Genomic DNA, 14,982 nt, shown 5'->3' on the forward strand with positions numbered 1-14,982 from the left:
GCAATGATGCGGCTGAAGCAATTTTACAGCTGTGCCAATTACATTTTCAGACAGAATCTATGCACCCCTTGCAGTCAGACTTATTTCTTCAAAGTTCATTTTGATACAGTTTTATTATTATGATTTGCAGCATTATGAAAGCGAGAAAGAAGAATTTAATGCGTCTAATTCACACTTCAAGGAAAAAAAGCACTAAAAATATCAAACTTCAACAAATGAGCTTTTAAAATCATGTAAAACAATAATCCATCCACAGAGACACTATAACAGTAACCGTAATAACGTAGATTTTCTGTGATTTGATTGACTCATTGATCACTGATCAGCTGGGGTGAAGAGGAGGAATAAGCTGGAGGTCCAACCAAGTCTTCCAGAAATTACATTTACATATTCCCATTTTTCAGCATTCAGGTTCTTCTGTGGCGTTTTTACATTTCTTTTATTAACATATCGTGAAACCTTTTGGGACATTGTGGTTCACGGGCTTTAGCTTAACAGCCGAGGCCAACAGAGCACCCACGGGTGGTTTTTAATGAAAGTAAAACACCTGTTTGCTGAAAACATATTTCATTTGTTTGAATAATGATGACTAATGCTATTCTATGCTTTCTAATGATTTTGGGAAAGATCACGATTATCCTTAGATAAAAGTCAAGAGTGAGGAAAACCTCAGGAAATGCTCACCTGATTTACTGACTATAAATCACTTCATTATTTTTTACCAAACATTTTAAAACATAGTTGTCCCAAACCTTGTGATACATAACTGTACTCAAGTCAGTACTTTGAGGTGCGTAGGCATGGTCAGGTCAATCCAGTGAAGTTCAAAGAGAGCATCAGAATGAGGAAGAAAGGTGATTAAAGTGACTTTGAACGTTGGTGCCAGACGTGCTGCCCCAAATATTTCAGAAACTGTTGCTCTGCTGGGATTTTCACACAGATCCCTCTCTAGTGTTTACAGAAAATATTGTTTTTTTAAGTTAAATATTCAGTGAAAATCAGTTCTCTGGGCAAAAAAGCCCTGTTGATACTAGAGGAGAATGGTCAGACTGCTCTAAGCTGATAGGAAGGCAGTAGTAAGTCAAACAACCACTCATTAAAACCTAGATATACAGAAGAGCATCTCTGATTGCACAACACATGGAGTAGAGCAGCAGAAGACCACACCGGGTGTAACCACTGTCAGCTAAGAAAAGGAGACTGAGACTACAATTCACACAGGCTCACCAAGACTAAAAAGATTTGAAAACTATCTCCTGGTTTAATGAGTTTTGATTTCTGCTGCAACATTCAGATGACAGGGTCACAATTTAGCATGAACACCATTAAACATTAATCCATGTGCCTTTATCAACAGCTCAGGCTACTGGTAGTGTAATTGAGGTAAGGGAGACTTTCTCAGCACACTCTGGCCCCCTTAGCACCAATTAAGCATCAGTGAAACACCACAGCCTGTCTCTGCGTTTTTGCCGACCATGTTCATCCCTTTATGACCACAGTGTGCCCATCTTATAACTGCTGCGTCCAGCAGGATACACATCGTGTCACAAAGGTAAAATCATCCGAAACTTGTTTACTCAACATGCCAATGAGACATGACACTACACTCAGGCCTCAACAGTTAGCAAATCTCAATCCAATAGAGCACGTTTGGGAAGTGGTAGAATAGAAGATTCACGTCGTGGATATGCAGCCCACAAATCTGCAGCAACTGTCTGATGTTGTCATGTCAAAAATGACCAAAATGTGTGAGGAATGTTTCCAGCAGCTTGTTGAATAAATGATGAATTAATACAGCTATGAAGGCTAAAGGGTTACAACCCAGTACTAGCAAGGTGTACCTAATAAAGTGTACAGTGGGTGTATACTCTAAATCAGGTGTGTAAAACATAAAACCCTGTGTTTCTATATGTTTTACAGCTTTTCCTGCAGATAAAGACCTCCCCCACAGATATTCATACTACACCAAAGTAATTGGTGGTGTAGGTATTAGTTAAATCAGGGGTGTCAAACTCCAGGCCTCAAGGGCCAGTGTCCTGCAGGTTTTAGATGCGTCCTTGATCCAACACGACTGATTTAAATGGCTAAATTACCTCCTCAACATGTCTTGAAGTTCTCCAGAGGCCTGGTAATGAACTAATCATTTGATTCATGTGTGTTGACCCAGGTCGATATCTAAAACCTGCAGGACACCGGCCCTCGAGGCCTGGAGTTTGACACCCCTGAGTTAAATAGTTCAATGACAGAAAAGTTCCTGTTTTTCAATGTCTACTAGAAATTTTACACTTTGTTGTTTTATAAAACAAAAACATGCAACACTGTAACTTTACCCATTCATCATGTAGAAAAACTAAGATGCACTGTTGAAATTGCACTTCTTTATCTTATATTGAGATATGAGAAAGTGGAGGTTCACTCGTCCGGTCCACTCAAGTTCAAAGTGGGCTGTAAATGGATGTAAAATTAGGTTTTGTTTGTTTTTAAACCAAGAAAAAGTTTCATATGAAAATAAGTAAAATCAGTTCGATGTACTGCAAGAAAGAACAGGTTCTTAGCTTCACCACGGTGGAGGAAGGCCATGGTGATATGAAAGGTAAGCCTTTCACTCACAGTTACAAGTAAGGAACAATATTGTTTGAACCGTGAATGTGTTTTTAGGAACACATGCAAAAGAAAGACTAGAAAAGCCAGCCTGAGCAGCATCTTATTTTCCCCCCAACAAAGGTCTGCAACACAACATCCATGACAATGGCACAGCCTCCCCACTCACACACACACCTACACACTGCAAAGATACACCGATGTATTGGAGACCTTGAGCTCAGGTGAAGTCAAGCACAACTTCTTCTAGAGTTAACAACTGCTCTAATTACTATAACTATAAAATTTTGTGGGTTAATAACACACATTGCCCTACCAGCTCGTACTAAAGTGATCTTTTCTACTCTAACATCCACTTTTGGCTTGTTTTACACAGCCACAGCTCTCTTGCAAGGCTAAAATGAGTTGCCAGAAACATTTTAAAATGAAAGCAATGTGTGAAGACTAACTGTGAGCCTAATTTGTTATCAATTTCCAGCTTTGCCAGATTCTAGAAAGCGCTGTTACAGACAGCCGCCCTCCTCTCTCTATAGCAGTGATTCTAGCAGCATGCTACTTTCTACTTCTATTCCACTACATTTTGAGAAGCTTTCACTACATTTATTTTAGAGTGCAGTTACTAATTATATAGTAGATTGAGATTATTAATATCAATTATACATGTAAGGAGAAACTATCCTATCTAAAAACAGACTACACCAAATAGCAATACACACCGATCAGGCACAACATTATGACCACCTGCCTAATATTGTGTCGGTTCCCCTTTGCTGCCAAAACAGCAATGGTCATTGAGGCATGGACTCCACTAGATCACACAAGATGTGCTATGATATCTAACGCCAAGGTGTTAGTAACACATACAGTAAGTCTTGTAAATTTCGAGGTGTCCAGCACATTTCACAGATGCTCGATTGGATTGAGATCTGGGAATCTGGAGGCCAAGTCAGCACCTCAAACTCATTGCTGTGTTCCTTAAACCATTTATGAGCCAGTTTTGCTTTGTGGCAGGGGGCATTATTGTGCTGAAAGAGGCCAGAGCCATCGGGGAATACTATTTCCATGAAAGGGTGTGCATGGTCTGCAACAATGGTTAGGTAGGAGTAACACATGGATGGCAGGACCCAAGGTTTCCCAGCAGAGCACTGCCCAAAGCATAGTACATCCTGGTGCGAGGTGTACTATGCTTTAAGTGTAAGTGACTAACACACGCCCAGCCATCGACATGTAAAAAAAAGGAAAACGCGATTGATCAGACCAGGCCACCTGCTTCCATTGCTACGTAGTCCACTTCTGATGCTTACATGCCCTTTGTTAGGACTTTTCGGTGGACAGGGGTCAGCACAGGTACTCAGACTAGTTTGCAGTTATGCAGCCCCATATGCAAAAAACTGCAATGCACTGTGTATTCTGACACTCTTCTACTGAACCAGCATTTTGAGCTACAGTAGCTCTTCTGTTGGATAAGACCCCACGGGCATCAGTGAGCCTTGGGTGTCCATAACTCTGTGATTGGTTCACCAATGTTCCTTCCTTGGACGGCTTTTGATAGATACTGACCACTGCAGACCGGTAACACCCCACAAGAGTTGCAGTTTGGACATGCTCTGACTCAGCTATCTAACATCACTGTTTGGCCCTTGTCAAACTTACTCAAATCCTTACACTTGCCCATTTGTTCTGCTACTAACACATTAACTTTGAGGTCAAAATGTTCATTTGCTCCCTAATATATCCCACCTTGTAGCAGGTGAAGAAATAATTAGTGTTATTAACATCACCTGTCAGTGATCATAATGTTATATTTGATCAATTGAGCAATAACCAACCAATGGAAAAAACATCCATCCATCCATTATACAATTCAGGGTTGTGGGGTCAGGCACTGACGCGAGGAAGGAGGACTGGTTCACCCTGCACAGGTTGCCATTTAAACATGCGCACTATGATAGTTGTCAGCACTTGTTCAAAATAGTTTAATATCATCAGTCCATATGCCAGAGCTCAACACATAGGTCTGGTTCTTATCTGTCTCTCTGTGTACAGACCAGACGTTACGGCGGTGTGTTTCGCTAAACTGAGTGGCTCCAGGCGGGGGCCTGATGTTATCTGTGTTAAGCTGGCATATTGCTGAAAGGACTAGTACATCCTGGATAGGTTGCCAGTAAATATGTAGACATTTAAACATGTTCATGTGTGTTAATGAAAAGCATCCCTTTAATTCAATTAATCTTTGGTCGTCGTGTATGAGCAACATGTCGTTTTTCTAGAATATTAAATCTAAAGTTTGGATTCTAAATCAACCCAGAATCAGGCACATGTCAGAAATGGATTCGTCACAGCACTGTGACACTTGTCAGCACTGGTTCAAAATAGTTCAATAGCATCAATCCATATGCCAGAGCTCAGCACATTGGCCTGTGGTTCTTATCTGTCTCTCTGCGTACAGACCAGCTGTTACAGCGGTGTGTTTCGCCAAACTGAGGCGCTCCAGGCAGGGGTCTGGTGTTATCTGAACATTATTGTGTTAAGTTGGCATATCGCATGCGGCGCTGAGCCGTGGTGTGCCATGTCATGCTGTGCCATGTTGAACTGGGCCACGCTGTGAGCGAAGCACAAGTGCGAGGGTGTGACAAACAAGTTCTGAACAGTGGCTACCTCCTCAGGGTGCTCAGAAACTAGCTTAGATATGTGTGTATGCGCATGTGAGTGATATATTGTGTGTGTATATCCTTGTCAAAGCATATGTGCAGCTGTGGACACTGTATTTATGAGTGTATTTTCAAGTGTACGTGTGGCGTGTGTGTGATGAGTCCTTGAGGTGACACAAAAATACGCTGCACACCAACTTTGAAGCAGGCCAACTCTGAAAGAGAGAACAAGTGTGATAAGACAGAGAGATGGAAAGGAGAGAAGGGGAGGAGGGGAGGGGAATAAGCAAGAGTAGCAGATGTAAAAATAGTCTGGAGGGAGAAAAAGAAACAAGCAAGAAAAACAACATAAAAAAAAGAAAAGGAACTGACTTGGAAATTAAACCAACAATACCTTTTTTTTTTTTTCCATTCGTTGCTGCATGTTTGACAGATACACAAATGTGTATGTGCCTCTCTGTGTGCCTACTAGTGCAAACTGGCCTTTTCCCCTCCAGTCTTTATGAGTGGACTGCATAGCCTTGAGCTACAGCAGTGCTTTTTGACCCAAGTACTGCCCTGCCCTCACTCTTACACAGCTGTAATACAAGCTTGCGAATGGAGCTGAAAAACATCCACACTGAGGCTTGCACACACACATGCAGCTACACACTCTAGAGCACATATGCATGGGTGCACATACAGCTTTAAATACAGCTGAATGCCAAAATTAAGGAACACGTGTCCTGGCACAGAAACACTGTTTGGAATACATTTAATTTGGGAGTTTAATGGATGGCGAACTGCTGATTTCCGCTTGTTACAATGACCCCTTACATCAGGCGCAGGGCCAAGGGGGCTGCCAAAATCTGATTTTAGATCCCCGGTGCTAAGGTGTTAGCCTATTACTGGCATGGATGAATGACTGCGCAGGCCTTCTGAGTTCAAGTCCCCAGATCTAAAGCCTTTCTATGAAGTGACCAATCACATTCTTATGTGGCGAGTCACACAGGGACACAAAAAAACCAAAGAGGAAAGAAACACGCCCACGGAGACACACAAAAGATGACTTTTTAATCCCAGAAACCAGCACTTCCTGTCCTTTTAGCTCCAAATAAGATCATTTTAATGTCATGCTCAACATATTTTCTTTCACATGAGTTGCTTTTTCCATTTAGCAAAAGGCAGCTTTGATATTATCATGTTTAAATTAGATTGCTCCTTGCTAAATGGAGATGATAGGAGGCAGACAAAAGAACCTGAACCTGGTGAGTATGGTTAATAAATATCCATACACCTATTTAACCACTCCATGACTCCCACCTCTTTAACACAGACAAGCTATCCCTGTCACTGCACTCACTGAACACAGACCATGTTAGCTTTCTTTCAGTCTACAGTAACTTCTGACTCCATGGGAGCCAGTGTAATAGCCCAGCATGAGCACTGCATGCTACTGAGTAGATTCAGACACTGTTCTGTCACTTGAATGGTGCCAGAAATATGAAGGGGGAGAACTCATGAGCAGAGGGGGAAGCAAATGAAAGATGTGCTTGAAGCAAAGCGGCACCAGCAGTACCTTGTCAATGCAGACGGCTATGTAAGAGTCGCTTATGGGCACCAATATCGCTCTAGAAAACAATATGAGTGGATTTGTTGAGTTTCTAGACCAAAATCATTTTTCTGCCAGAAATATTTGCCTTTTTTTAAAAATAGTAGAAAGGCGAACAAAAGAATTGTCTTGCATGTGTTTTCTATGAGTTTCCACCACTATTAGTATTATACTAGTATTCCACACATATAATTTGAGACCAGCATCTATAATGTACTTGTGGTTTTGGTGAGCTATAACAGCTGCCAAGTGGTCAACTCACTTCACAATGTGATATCTGAACAACTATTGGATGTATTGCCACGCATTTCACACCAGCCGATTCTCACTGAGACCCATTCATTTATCCATCCATTCGCTGCCGCTTATCCTTTTCAGGGTTGTGGGGGGTGCTGGAGCCTATTCCAGCTGTCACAGGGCAAGAGGCAGGGTACAGATCAAATTTTGTCATATTTTAAGGGTAAAGGTAGTTGTTTTTTGAGGTTATTTCACAGAGAAAAAAAATATACGGTATTCAGAAATAAACGGCAAAAAAGTCTTTTCCTTCAGAAATGGAGCATCATACCAACTGTTCATTTGCAGCGGAGGCAATTTTAAATTTTTGTCTGCACCTTCAAACTCAAGATATGAAGAAGGAAAATACCTAAGTTTTATAATCTAAGAAGGAGTCTCCTTGATCAAAGAAATGAAAGCACAGGTGGAAGAGACCATGCAACCTGTATCTGGATCAAATGTCACCCTCTTCCTCCTCACTGAAAGTCATGACTCTAACACACGAAACGTGCATAAATATGCTTTTTTATTTCCAACATTGTTGCAATTTCTTATGGTAGCAGATTAGACATGCGGACCTCCAGACATCTAACAATACGCAGACTAAACAACAACTATGGCTAATGTTTGATTTGAGTTTCTCGCCTAACAAAGGAGGACAGCTAGTATCTACTGTAGAGGATGTAATCTACCAATGGGAAGGTCAGCGGGTCAATCCCTGGCTCCTTCAGCCCACATGTTGAAAGATACTGAACCCCCAAAAGCCTGCGATACACTGGAGTGTGAGTGTGTAAGGTAGTTAGAAAGTTATTGAAAGTATAAAATAAGATGCTGTATGAATGTGTGAAAGGGTGAATGTGGATTGTATTTAAAAAGTGCTTTGACTGCTCTGTTAAGCTATAAAACGCTATATAAATATCAATCCATGTAGCAGTAACAAGAACTTTTCACATCTACAACAAACTTCTCTGCTAGTTTCATGGCTGTCATGGTTACCCATGTCCAGCAGTGATGACAGCAGTTGCTCAGATGTACTGAACTGGACTGGACTGCACCGCAGGTTGAAAATGAAGCTGGATGGGTAGCCAGAACAGCGCAATCTAAAGCCAAAAGGTTGTGGTCAAGTTTCAGTACATGAAAATCTGGGGGTGAGAACAACTTGTTCATTTATAGTCCCCAAGGAATAAAGTCTAATGACTTCCTCTAGTACAACCAGCAAGCTGTAATGAGTGCTTTTAAGTTTTATTTAAAAACAAAACAAAACTATTGCCTATTCTTTGCAATTTGATGCAGAAATCTATGCCTACCTAAAGATGAATTACCAGCATAACAGACTAATGTTAGTGTGATCAAGTGCAATAATAACCTATTTAACGGTGAGCCTGTTAGGTGCCATTATGTAATGTAATGAGTGGTTTTTGATATGGTGACGAGGTGTTCGGTAGATTAGCCTCAGCAGGCCACCAGAGAAATGTCATTACAGCGCAGGTGGTGACTTTATCACAACAGAAATGGCTTCTTTCACATTTATAATGTATTCTTCCTGTTGATCAAGTTAGCTATTAAAAGTTTTTTCTAAAACTTTTTAACATCCATTGTTGTTTAATAGCTAAGGGTTACTTTATAACTTTTTATACACGATTAATAATCAGAGGAGCTGGTAGGAAGTTTTTTCTACTCACCACAAGTACTATAAAGTATGCCTGTAATTTTGTACGCCCTCATACTGAAATATGCCGTTCTTTGACACACACATACACAGTTGGAAAACAATGAGTGTTATAAGAGAAGCACTTGGGAGAGAATTGTGAGGTTTCACTTTTTTTTACTGTCTATTTTCACCGTGGAGCTCTTGCTCTCTATTGTTGCTCTTTTAGGAGGCTTATTATTGATTTCCAGAAAATATCAGATGTCAGTAAGATTTATGATGTAAGCAGGCTGCAACCACTTCTACTGATGTTGAAAATAAAACTTTTCATGACTGCTGTCTTTAACTGATCTGAATATAGGACCCAGGATAGATCAATGTGAATTTCATGACCTCCTTTATTTCTAGGGACTTGATGCGTTTGATTCTAACTACATTAACTTGTAACTTTTACAGCACTTGAACCTGAGTTGCTCATGGCTCAGTCCCAATACAGAGTAACAATAGCATGGAAGCATCCTTGCCAGTAGGGGGTTCAAAAATAATAACCAGTGTTTGCTCAGTGACTGCACTGAAATTTCTTGCTGTAAGAGACCAATTGCAAGTAGTTCTAGTAACAAACTTCCCCAGAGATTAAGTTTGTAACACCCTCAATTTCTGGCTAACCACTTTTGATCACGAGGCAGTTGCACAGATCTCCAATCTGATGCAGCCACTCTCAGACAGATTAGCAATTATTCCTCACCTTTGCTGCCTACTTTATAAACGCAGGCAGACTGCCAATACCTTGAAATCAGTCTTAGTCAGTCTATGCTGAAGAGTACAACTTGTCTGTTATGTGTCTCTCTACAATAACACTGAGGCATTTCCAGGTCAGTCAAGAAATACATCTTTTCAGCATGTCCTGGGCCTGGCCCGGGGGGTCCTTCTAGTGGTACATGCCAGGAACACCCAGGAGGCGGCCAAGAGGCACCCCAATAAGATGCCCGAACCACCTCAACTGGCTCCTTTTGACATAGAGGAGTAGTGGCGCTACTCTGAGCCTCTTGAATGACTGAACTTCTCATCTTCCCAATATTATTATTAATCTGACTGAATTTATTGCAAACATTTTGGTCGTGATACTGTCTTCTCTAGTACAATTCTAGTACAAGGCAGGGATTTCAGACACAACAATAATATTCCAGCAGTCTGAAGCCTCACTCTAATTGATTTATGTAATTTATATGTTTCTGTTGATTTCCTTTTGGTCTTTTATTGCATAGGAACTGGATTTTGTAAAGGCTGTTTGTCTGTATTGTTTATGCTTATGAATGTAAAAAATAAATAAATTCATCACAAATGAAAATCACTTTTCTTGGGAAGCAAAAAAAGTCAAACTGACATTGCCTTAATAAAAAATACCACCAATATCAGGTCTTTATAAGCCACTTAGACACAGAGTCATTTAAAACGAGCAATGAGTTTGGTGTCAAAGGATACTTGTTGTTCATACTCCACTGACTCTGTGCAAATGAAGCATGTGAACTACTCGACCATTAGTCTTAATTGGCTACACCTAATGCAACCAATAGACATCAACCGATTATAACACAATAACCAGGGAACACATTTATATCACTAGACACACAAAAACACACAAAACATGAAATATGCCAAATTAATTTTCATCCTAAAAAAAAAATCATGCAAAATTCATAATTTAGCCTTTATTATCATACTAAATATCACTTCACCGTTTTCTGCTATTGAAGCTCGGTCTTTTGGGGAATCAGAGATGGAGTGCACAAACAAAAAAATAAATAAATAAATAAATAAAAACAATGGGGAATGGAGAGACACTCACACACAGACAGAGAACGACGAGACGGGAGACTGGAGAGCACAGTTGGACAAAAAGAAATGGCTTTGGAAGGGGATCAAGTGTAAAACAAATAAATAAATAAAAGGTGTGTAGGTGAAAAGAGTGGGTGAGACTAAAAACAAAGAAGGGAGAGATGAATGTTAAGCAGGGTTCCAGAGAGGAATAGATTAAAAGGATGCAATGCATGGATGAATACAGGAAGGATTGAAATTAGTGTTTTGGCTTCTTTACCCTGTTAAACAGGCGGCTGACCAGTTTAGGTGTTATCACATCTCCCTCGCAGGCTCTGTATTGACTGACTCTGGGGGAGAGAGGGAGGGGATGTAGGGGGACTGTGAAGTGATAATTGGCGATATGCTTACCTGGCGCGGAGCCTGCAACCTCCAGCAGGGCACAAAAACAAACACACACACTCGCACACACACACACATTCTCTGCTATTGTTCTGTGCCACGACAAGCTTTACCTCAAACCGCCCACCCTCAACAAACACATCCACACATAAGAAAACACACACTCATGGGTAGCTTGGCATAAGAGTAAAACCAATCCTGAAGTCTCTCCTATGGAATACTAATACGATTGCCCTTGCCAGCTGACCTCTTATAGGCCAAACAGGCTGTCTGTCAAACTAATGGGGCGGAACGCTGGCATATTGCTTTCCCACAATCCCTCAGCAGAGCCGGGACACTCATTTACTTCAGTCAGCTTGTTGCCAAGGCAACATTAAGGATGGTTCTGGTGGTGGATGGACGCACAAACATGCACGCTGCCTCTCCTACGATTCTGTATAGGCACCTGTGTATATGTGCAAACTTGAACTCACAAACAAATGCAGCGCAACCTGTTAAGTGTTACTACCGTGAACTCTTGCGCACACAGACACGCACGCACACACACGCATATATGAGTGTTGCTAACAGCAGTGAAACAGATGAATTTATGTATGCGGCTGACAGCACTGTCTGCATGCGGAAGGTACACTAAGTGCTCTTTGTCTCTAGTCTCATCTCCATGCTCCAAAATTCTCTCCCTTCATTCACAATACATGCTCTCCTGTTCATTTGTTCTGAAAGCCAAGCAGACAAGCCTATTCTTCTCCGCCTGTATTTTTCTCCCCATCCAGACAAGGAGAAAGCAAAAAAAAAAAAAAAAACCCAAAAAGGGCTGCAGACACACAAGGACGAGAGCCGAGAGACTTCCAGTACCGGGTTTCAAACTCCATCGTTGTTCTTGAGGATTGATTACAGATGTCATCTCATGCAATTTCAGCCTGAATTTTTTAGCTGTGCAACATTTTCTTTCGTGTTTCCCCATCGAAATGAAAAAATGCAAGTGGATGAAATTTTAATTGGGACTGTGCTCATCTATTGTGCACGGTCTTAAAACCTAAACCAATCATAAGCCGGCAGTGTCTTTGTGGCTGGCTCACATCCTGTGCAATCTGTCCCTACAGACCCAGAGCAGGATCTCTGACAGCAACTGTCTGTGTGTCTGTAACTGTGTCTCTGTTTGATCAGTAACTTGTTATTATGAAACCGGAACATCACAGCAAGTGAGGGTTTTGAATGTATGATCACATGATTTGGTTTGACAAGTGCTTAAAGCTGAATTCCAGATCTCAATTTCTATCTTAATATTTTGCTCATAGACGATTTTTACTTGAAAAGTGTTTTTTTGCTGGCTTCTGTGATTGCTCTGCATGTAACAGGAAAATTACCAACCAGGCAACCTGCGTCTGGGTTCACAAACTTCGTTTCAGGGGTTTGGTTCTTGTGATACCAATTTTCTTTACTGCTTATTGTAATAGAAGTGTGGTGGGTGACCAACGTGCAATCTTCAGAGCTGAAAAAGGAAGCCAGTGTGCCATGCAATACAAGTTGTTCTGAATGCTCAAATATATAGAAGAGTGCTATATAATTTTAAAGCTATATAATCTTGTCACTACATCACGGCTCGTCTCTCCTACATCACCTAAATCCCCTTTTAAGGTAATTTATTGTGTTGCATGCCCGCTGTGTCGTCGTCACAGCTTGGTCACCATTCATACTGGCACTCAATGTTTCCTGGACTTGCGGCAGTCTCCTCCTGAACAACAGATGTCCCCACTCAAAAAAAATCCTCTGCATTATCACTGATACAGAAGTGGAAAAAATTATAACAGGAAGCAAAGTGATACAGTGATTAAAGTCACTTTCAGTATTTGTCGCTGTTCAAAAGGGCCACAACGGTGAGCATAAAGGTGTACAGTCCAGTCGGGAAACTTCACAGGTGTGCAGTTGAAATCAGAATGAAGGCAGAATGCTCATAGATAAGGAAATAAATTCCCCCCATGGAATGAAAATGCTCTGAAAATATAGTATCAAAGCTATGAAATTACTGTTGAGTGACAACACTGTTCACGAACTGCTGACTTATGTGTTAAACTGCACTTAAAACCCCATGGCTACCCTGCTAAATGAATAAGGAAACTGTAGTTTTCATCCTTAAAGATTGTTTACAATGTCTTGAAATGCAGAAAACAGCTGCACGCTGTATCAGTGAAAGCTGATACTTCTTGGAGGCCACATGCCAGTGAAAAAACACTTTAGCGTGCCATTCATCCCAAAGGTACGCACTGACATATGGTGACCTAGAAGAAGAATCTGTGTTGGCTCTAACAATTTTAACAGCATCCATTCAGAGATTAAACTGATATATGTTCATGTCTACATGAATAAATGTTTATACAAAGATAATGGTAACTGTCTGGCTGACTAAACCTCTATCATCTTGGCTTTCTGTTCCATTTAGAAAATCAATCAAAGCAGTGAAATGTTGAAATAGCAGATAAGCTCAGGAATAAATGAGCAACAGCAGCCAGTGGACATAAAAAAAGGTTAATTTCCTGCCCTTGAGTTTGTTGTTGATGCACTGCATCAGCTCAGCACTCCTCCAGATTGAAGTGCGAAAAACAATGTCGACAGGTGTGCGTTTGATCTAACTGAATGACATTTACCCAGGTACCCTTGAGACTGAGAGGTAAAGAACCGTAAAGACCTTTTGTTGCCTCACCTTTGATGGAAAAAACAACTCACTAAAGCTGAATGAATGAATGCATGGTTACTCAGTGCAGAGTGTGATCCTGGCAAATGTAGATGTATAGTAAATGATTTTTGTGTGTGTGTTTTTTCCCCACTTGGCCCTCCGCTTGCATCTGTCGATCCCAAGTGGCCGTCATCGCTCTCGTCTTTCTCGTCTTCTTTCTCTAAGCATCGTTTCCCTCCCTCTCTCTTGTTTGTTCCATTCTTCCTCTTGTCACTACCCTTACCTATCTCTAATTAACACCTACTCCAGGCTCTATCTGCCTTAGCAAACCCCAAAGGACAGAGCTGAAAAGGGAGATGGAGACAGAAAAATACATACAATAAGAAATGAGGGAAATCAACTGAGCAAGGGGGGGGGAAATGGTGCAGAGTGGCACAGAAAGAGAGAATAGACAGATTCAGATGGTGGCTCTTAATGTTGGCTCGTTCAGCTGGTCGGTGGAAATGTTTACAATGAAAACAGCTGCTGTGGTTAAATTTAACTGAATAAAAACATTAACTAAACCACAGTGATCAACATAAACATGCTTTACACGGGCACTAATGCACCCAGTGTGACGCATTCACATGTTCGAGGGCTCTCTAGAAACCATCTGTCTTTGTAAAGCCATCAGAGACCTCAGGACAACATCAAACGACGCTGTAGATCTCGAGGTGCTTGACTGCATGTGTGTGTGTGTGTGGCAACAGGAAGAGTGTGGCATCCATTTTTGTGGCTTGAGCCTCAGCTGGTGTTTATCAGTTAAGGTGGAGCCCGTGTGTGTGTGTGTCGTGTATGTGTGCATATGGACACTCAGGACTTCAGTAGATCATTTCAGGCAAGCAGATGCACGGTTGTAAGCTGACATACGAATGCACATACACGCGAATATACAGACATGCAGATGCACCACTTGATACTTCACCACAGAGACTGCAAAGAAAAAGGCTGCATGCAGACTAACATACAAATAGGAAGGTTAAAAACGGCAGTGTGAGCGAGCCGGGCTGAAAGGCTAAAGCTGTTTGGCCAAATGAAGACAAAGAAAACGACCACAGGCAAATGCACCAGCACCCAAATTTGCAAGCATTAACAAACACACACACACACAAGTTGAGTAAGGTGCGTGCGCACATGTTTTAGTGAATCTGGCTACTGCATTAGCAATACAGATTTATTGCAAGTATCGATTACCCACGGACGTCAAACATCACACACCCGCAGCAAAGCACTGAGTCAACAATACACTGAAAAATGTTTATTTCCACAGCACTCCACACCCATAAAT

General features: G+C 41.3%; 1 protein-coding gene across 3 annotated transcripts in view; it reads right to left on the bottom strand.

The window, feature by feature from the left end:
- The window catches only part of macrod1 (mono-ADP ribosylhydrolase 1), a 147,418-nt gene that overhangs the window by 49,781 nt on the left and 82,655 nt on the right, over positions 1-14,982 (bottom strand). The gene's annotated exons all lie outside the window — the stretch shown is intronic.

Source organism: Mchenga conophoros, linkage group LG2 (assembly GCF_057382185.1).
Source record: "Mchenga conophoros isolate Kocher_MC1m ecotype Shallow Benthic linkage group LG2, M_conophoros_male_GT1.1, whole genome shotgun sequence".
Classification (NCBI taxonomy): Eukaryota; Metazoa; Chordata; class Actinopteri; order Cichliformes; family Cichlidae; genus Mchenga; species Mchenga conophoros.